The sequence below is a fragment of the Nanorana parkeri genome, unplaced genomic scaffold (assembly GCF_000935625.1).
Source record: "Nanorana parkeri isolate BGI_ZX_2015 unplaced genomic scaffold, ASM93562v1 scaffold58, whole genome shotgun sequence".
Classification (NCBI taxonomy): Eukaryota; Metazoa; Chordata; class Amphibia; order Anura; family Dicroglossidae; genus Nanorana; species Nanorana parkeri.
In genome coordinates this window covers 2,313,797-2,321,042 of record NW_017306326.1, presented here as the reverse complement: position 1 = coordinate 2,321,042, position 7,246 = coordinate 2,313,797, and the positions used below count along the sequence as shown (strand labels likewise).

General features: G+C 47.7%; 1 protein-coding gene across 13 annotated transcripts in view; it reads right to left on the bottom strand.

The window, feature by feature from the left end:
- CELF4 (CUGBP, Elav-like family member 4) overlaps positions 1–7,246 on the bottom strand; it is a 965,736-nt gene that overhangs the window by 449,325 nt on the left and 509,165 nt on the right. The window lies entirely within an intron of this gene.

Sequence of the window (7,246 nt, the reverse complement as noted above, 5' to 3'; positions counted from 1 at the left end):
AGCTGTGTTTAAAAAACAAAACAAAAAAAATAATAATAATTAATTAAAATAAATAATAAAATAAATTAATTAAATAAAACAACAATATATGTATTACTTTGTTATCTTAAGTAATGGTATTTCCAAATAGTGTAAGTGTGTCTATAGATCTGGTCCACCAAGGGGGTAGAGATACAGGAGCTGAATACATTAGGATCATGAGCAGAGCCTGTGCTTCCATAGTAGGTGTCTATGATAAAAAGTTTTCTGCAGTTTTATCACTTCAAAAAAGTTTTCTTCTGTTTTTTTCTTTTTTGTTATCCTGCGGTGCCCTGTGGCCAAAAGAGGAGCGGAGAGCCAGGCGGTAGAACAGTCATTCGGAAAAGACGGAGTGCCTCTGGCATGCACTCTGAATTGGCGGCTGCGCTCACTCTGTAGCATGTCATCCGGGCTCCCCCGGTATTAATATTGCCATTTATAATAGTAAATAATTAATGAACCCGAGCCAAGGTAGGAATAATAGTGTTATTAATCAAATCAATCATAAGTTTGCCAAAATATTCTTCTCCGGCTGAGCACTTTTAATGATGCTGTCTCTGGACTGGGGGGGCGGGGGGTACACCGCATTCACACGCATACATGTATGTTTTTTATATGCATCCTTAAAGCAGGCCTCTTTGAGTTTGGATAGAGTGGGGGAGGGGTAGAACCACCATTAGGTTTTCTTTGCTGTGCCCCAATAGGGTGATTTTTAATACCATCAAACCTTCTAAGATTGGAATAAGGGACAATTTTCGTCACAACATATTTAGGCTGAGGGCACCCCCCTGACACCCCCCTCCCTTCTCCAACACACACACCATGGTGTACAAGAATGACCACTTGGATGTGACATCAGCAGACTCTAAGAGATACGCTATAGTAATCCTGGGAGGAATAGTGCCCCATCATTGGTGTCAGTGGGGGGAATAATGTCCCATCATTGGTATCAGCGGGAGGAACAATGCCACATAATTGGTGTCATTGGTAGGAATATTGTGCCCCATCATTGGTGTCAGCGGGAGGAACAATGCCCCATCATTGGTGTCAGCAGGAGGAATAGTGCCCCATCATTGGTGTCAGTGGGAGGAATAGCGTCCCATCATTTGTGTCAGTGGGAGGAATAGTTCCCCATCATTGGTGACAGTGGGAGGAATAGTGTCCCATCATTGGTGTCAGTGGGGGGAATAGTGCCCCATCATTGGTGTCAGTGGGAGGAATAGTGGCCCATCATTGGTCAATGGCTGAAAGTCCCAGAGGTAGAAAGGACCGGGCAGCTACTACTTTCAGTCAGCGACGGCAGCCTATGTCTTTTCTAAGGACAGGTCTCCTTTAATCCATTCATCTACGTTGTAACTTTGTTTGCTCCGCAGAGAGTGGCATAAGTTCGCTCTATTACGGCCGACACGCTGAGCGCAATCCATAAGCCTAAATACGCTCCCTCCATGTGGCTCTATGGGAAGAGCCATTTTAATTAAAAATGAATATGACTTTTGTCGGGAAGTATTCCCCGCAGAAGCGTCAGCGCTCCCAATAACGCGTTCCAGCAGCTAGTTAACAATCTGGCCCCTAAGTCGGCACAATTATGATTTTCCCGGCTATATTAAGGCAGGAGTTCTTTATGTGCGGATCCTTTAATTAGGCAATAACAAAGGGGGGATTACCCATGGTGCATTCTGTCTGGCGTTCTCTCAAGTCAGACGGGGGCTGAACACAAAAAAACTCTGCGCGCAGGATTCTATTAAAACGATAAACTTCCAGTTGGCGGTACATCAAAAACAAGACAAAAAAAGAAAGAAAGTCCCCCGTGCGAGCGAGCGGCTTGGCAATCAAATATTCTCTGAATATTAAATTAAATAATTTGAACAAAAAAAAGTAAATAAAAAGAATCGGCGTTGTAAAATGTAGGATTTGGTTTTCTAGTTTGTAAACTTCTCCTGGCTTTGCGGCCCCTACCATCCATTGAGCGTTAAAGATGAACTCCGGCCTCCCCTTTAGGTGTACTTGCTCCCCTCCTGGACTGAAATGGCTTCCTCTGATTTCACTGCACGCTGAGAGCTTCTCACAATGTGCATTAGAAGCTGGAGCAAGTCAGATAGAGCCTGCCCATTTGCGGGCTTGGGGGCGTCATTAGCACTTTGTTCACCCAGCCCCTGGCCGACCCTTTCATTCATTGGATTCCAGTACTTTCAATCATGGAGGCTCAGCATCACAAATACAGCTTGCCTAGGAATGCCCACTCCTCCAGACTGACACCCGCCCATCAAGACATTTTGATATATGCATAACTCCTCCTCCAGGAACTCTCACTCCTCCAGACTGACACCCGCCCATCAAGGCATTTTGATATATGCATAACTCCTCCTCCAGGAACTCTCACTCCTCCAGACTGACACCCGCCCATCAAGGCATTTTGATATTTGCATAACTCCTCCTCCAGGAACTCTCACTCCTCCAGGCTGACACCCACCCATCAAGGCATTTTGATATTTGCATAACTCCTCCCAAGAGCCAGCCCACTGCCTGCATCAGAGCTGAGGACTCTTGAGAGGAGTATTGAGGCCAAGTGTTGTGATGTTTTCAGGAAGCTATGTACAGCACCCTGCCGACTCCTCCCACCAGTTAGCATTGCATGGAGAAGCACAGAGACCCAATGATGATGTCACGGGGTCAAACATAAGGTCTGTAATGAATCCAGAAAGGTGTTTTTTAAAGAGGGTGAGGGGAGGAACCAGGGAAGTCAAAATAAGCAGATTAAACTTCATTTTTAGATTGGGAATAATTGGAATGGCCGGTTAAATAATTGCTAACAGTGGCATCACAAGGGGGTGTGGGTGAAGGGGGTGTGGCTTGCACCAGGTGACACCATCAGGTGGGGGTGACTGACAGTCATTTTGGTGTCACCCCTTTTAAAAATCAGGCACTTGGTTATGGACTGAGAGCCCGTCGGCAGCTCAAGAGAGGGAGAGAGAGGAGGACCCGGCTGCATACCTGATGCTGCTTGGGCAATATCCCCTCCACTCTTTCCTGGCATCCATCACCAAGATGACCCCCGCCAGTGAAGTACATATTATATTGTAAAGTGCTGCGCTTAAATCCTGTATAATATTAATAATAATACATCACAGCGCATGGATGATGACGTCACACCACGGGCATCATAAAGAATGCACGGCGGCCACGGCCCCCAGCCCCCCTCCTCCGCCAAGTATTTTGCGTTTCCATTGCATCATGCCACGTGGGCATATTCCAGTTTGAGCTTTCCCCAAACCAATAAGTTGGAAAAAGAGAGGAGTCCTGGGGTGCCGTCACTGATTGATAAGGCAAAGTGTTCGATTCACTGAAGTTGCCATCTACTCATATTTTACTATCATGTTTCAGGCGCTGGGTAAAAATAATCACAACACAAAAGACACAACGACCGGCCATGCAGATGCAGAACATTTTTTTCCACTGGCCTTTATTATTGCTTGAAAGTTATTATCTGGATTTGGTTTCTATATTGCACCGCACCAAGGCTGCCCCTGACCTGTCAGAGCCCAGCACAGAACGGGTTAATCTCCCCTGGTCGTCCGTTGGCGGCATCGCTTCCAATCCTATACGGCTGGGTGTGCCTGGGGGACGAGTTCCCGTCCTGGACTGATGGGGTTAACGAGTTGATGTCGTCTGTTTGCTGGGTTACGATGCCGCATATCTGAATATTGATCTATGTGCAGCAGAAAACTAATTTCCTTCAAAACACATCAAAGATCGGCGTCTGTGTGCTTCATAACTAAATCCATACCAGCGGTTTCAAGGGAGAAGCAGCAAAAACATTACAGGGCTTCTTCACAGGGCTCACTGCTGCCCCCCCCCCAAAAAAAAAAATTAAGCAAAATATTTTCTTTCAATGATCCATGTCTGCAGTAAAATATACACTCAGTTCAATTATTTCTATATATACAACTAAACAGTCACATTGGCTTGTGCATAGACCTGCGAATGTGTGATATGAGACCTGTACTTGTATTATCTGGGACAGAAGGGGTGTCTGGACTAATCAGGAACACTTATGCCAATTCCGTGTTTGCTCTCATATATCTTATCAAGTTTTGAAAATCTTGGGGAAGCGGTGCACATGGCTCTACAGAGAGACACTATGTGGTGGCAGCCTTGCAAGGGAGACCTGGGCACAAGGTGCATTTGCATGCTTGAAATAGATTGTGTGTGTGTATAGTAAGAGCAGTGCAGGCTAGGATGTAGTGCTGGAAACACTGACAATGTATTCTCTGCTGCTGGAAGCAGAATGAAGCTTGCTGCAGGCAGGGTGGATCTGGCTGTGTGGGCTCGAGCTCCCCAATCAGTTTGTTTCCTTTAGAAAGCAGTCACAGCCTGAGTAGAAAGGCCTGCCCCCTGCCACCATGCTGTAGAGAAGGACACTTGCTTCCTGTGCAGAAGCAGCGGTCTCTTTACAGAGGTCCAACAAAGCCTAAGTAGAAAAGCCCGCCCCCTGCCAGGATGCTGCAGAGAAGGAGCCTTGCTCTCTGTGGGGAAGCAGTGGTCTTCATGCAGAGCTCTGACGCACCCCCTACTAAGTCAGACATAGAGCTCTCCAGTCAGCATGGGACCTCTCTGCTGAGGTCCTTTAAACCCCACCCCCCTGCTGAGTCAAAGCTAGAGCTCTTCAATCAGCTTCGCTTCTTGCAGAGCTATAGGTCTAAATCAGCAGGCATGCTGGACCTCTGCAGAGAGACCACTGAATCCACACACAGAGAGCAAGCCTCCTTCTCTACGGCATGCTGGCATGGGACAGGCTTCTCTACTCTATGCAGAGAGACCTTTTCTTCCACACAGAGAGCAAGGCTTCTTCTAAACGGCATACTGGCGGGGGCAGGCTTCTCTACTCTCTACAGAGAGACTTTTGCTTCCACACAGAGAGCAGGCTCCTTTTCTACGGCATGCTGGCAGGTGACAGGCTATTCTACTCTCTATAGAGAGACCTCTTCTTCCACACAGAGAGCAAGGCTCCTTCTCCACGGCATGCTGGCAGGGCACAGGCTTTTCCACTCAAGTTTTGGCTGCTTTCTAAAGGAAACAAAACTGTAAGACTTTGCACAGCGTTTTGGTGCAACAGAAATGTACTTAGTCAATTTGGGCTTTAAAAAAACCCAGCAGAGAGCTCATTGGTCAGTGGCTGTAGACTAACCACAAAGTGAGTGCTGATTCTGCCCTCGGTGACCCCCTACCGATACGTTTGAGGAAGGAAAAGAAAAGCTAAACCAACATGGAGGCCAACACTGTTGGGCCGGAGCACTTACCACCAGGGCTGGATTTACTCTCTCTGCTGCCCCAAGGCCGGGTTCCTCAATGGCAGACCAAGTGATCTCGGTGACATCGTCGGGATCACATGTACAAAACAAGTGGCGGCTTCCCCGCTGTACATTTAGTTCTGCTTGCCCACAGCAGGGCTAAACGTAAAAAAAACTACCCGCCCGACACCCGGAACTGCATGTCCCGGGCGTCGGGAGATAGAAATGCCACACCCCTGCTGCCCCTCCACTCCCTGCTGCCCCAAGGCCGCACCTTGGTTGGCCTTGTGGGAAATCCGGCCCTGCTTACCACCCCCCTCAGCGTAGATGCGGAGAGACTCTGGAGTTCACCGTTGCAGTAAATCTCTTCCCTTGCACTTTCTGAAAGTTATAAACTGACTGAACTGCTCGCCGTCATAATAAAGCAATGATACGGCGTACTCTAACCAAGGCGGGGAGATAAAAAGGGACACACATGGTTGCAGAGTACTGCACGCGGGTTTCTGAGTCATATATCCCCGTGTATCTTAGCGCATTATTATTTTTATTTTATTTTTTTTATTACAACTAGGAACTGTTGGCAGGCAATTTGCAATCTTGCAATAGTATAGCTTGAAATTGCTTGCCTAGCCAAGCAAATTCTTTATAATATGACTATAATATGAGGCCATGCTCGGCAGTATGCTGAAAATGTTCAGTGTGGTTTGCAGCCTTTTTTTTTTTTTGTAGAAGTTGAAATTGTTGTTACAGTGAAACAGAGATAAGAAACAGGAATGAACAGGGTCCTCCATGCATTCCTCTGAACAGACCACTCCTCTGCACCCCAGGACTACGATTCATTGGTTTGGGGCAAGCCTAAACCTGAATACGCCGACATGGCACGATGCAATGGAAACGTGAAATACTTGGAGGAGGAGGAGGGGGGCTGGAGGACTCAGGGGAACGATGCCCCAGGAAATAGGAATGAACGGGGTCCTCCATGCATTCCTCTGAACAGACCACTCCTCGTCACCCCAGGACTACGTTTCATTGGTTTGGGGCAAGCCTAAACCTGAATACGCCCACATGGCATGATGCAATGGAAACGTGAAATACTTGGAGGAGGAGGAGGAGGGGGGCGATGCCCCAGAAAATAGGAATGAACGGGGTCCTCCATGCATGTCTCCAAACACACCACTCCCCTGCACCCCAGGACTCCTCTCCTTTTCCAACTCATCGGTTTGGGAAAAGCTCAAACCTGAATACGCCCACATGGCACGATGCAATGGAAATGCAAAATACTTGGTTGCGGAAGGGGGCTGGAGGACTCAGGAGAACTATGCCCCAGGAAAGAGGAATGACCGGGTCCTCCATGCATTCCTCTATACACACCACTCCTCCGTACCCCAGGACTCCGATTCATTGGTTTGGGGAAAGCTCAGACCTGATTACACCCCCTTCCCCCAAGGCATGATGTAATGGAAACACTGAATACTCGGGAGGCGAGGTGGGCTGGAGGACTCAGAGTCCAGTGAGTTACTAAGAACTGAGTCCAATTCAAATACTGTTCTGCACTGATGTATAATTTGTTGGGATTTGTAGTCCCCCTACAGCCGGTGCCATTATGCATTGGAGTGTAAGCTCCTCTGTACAGAAACTAATGTGACTAGCTCAGTGTTCTCTGTACAGCACTGCAGTATATGTCAGAGCTATATAAATGTATAATAATAGTGTGAGACTGTGGGGGGACCACAAGTACCAGCATGCCATTTACAGCTGGGGGGGCCTAGCCATGTAGGTTGTATGGGGCCCCATGTTTTCCAATGGCGGCCCTGGCGGGAGGACTCAGGAGCTCTACAGAGGCACCTGGTGGTGTCTGCTTTCTGGGTCTACTACCAGGAAATCTCCCCACCTTAAATGTTGTACTTAGGGGGTCACTGCACTTGCAGCCGATTCATACC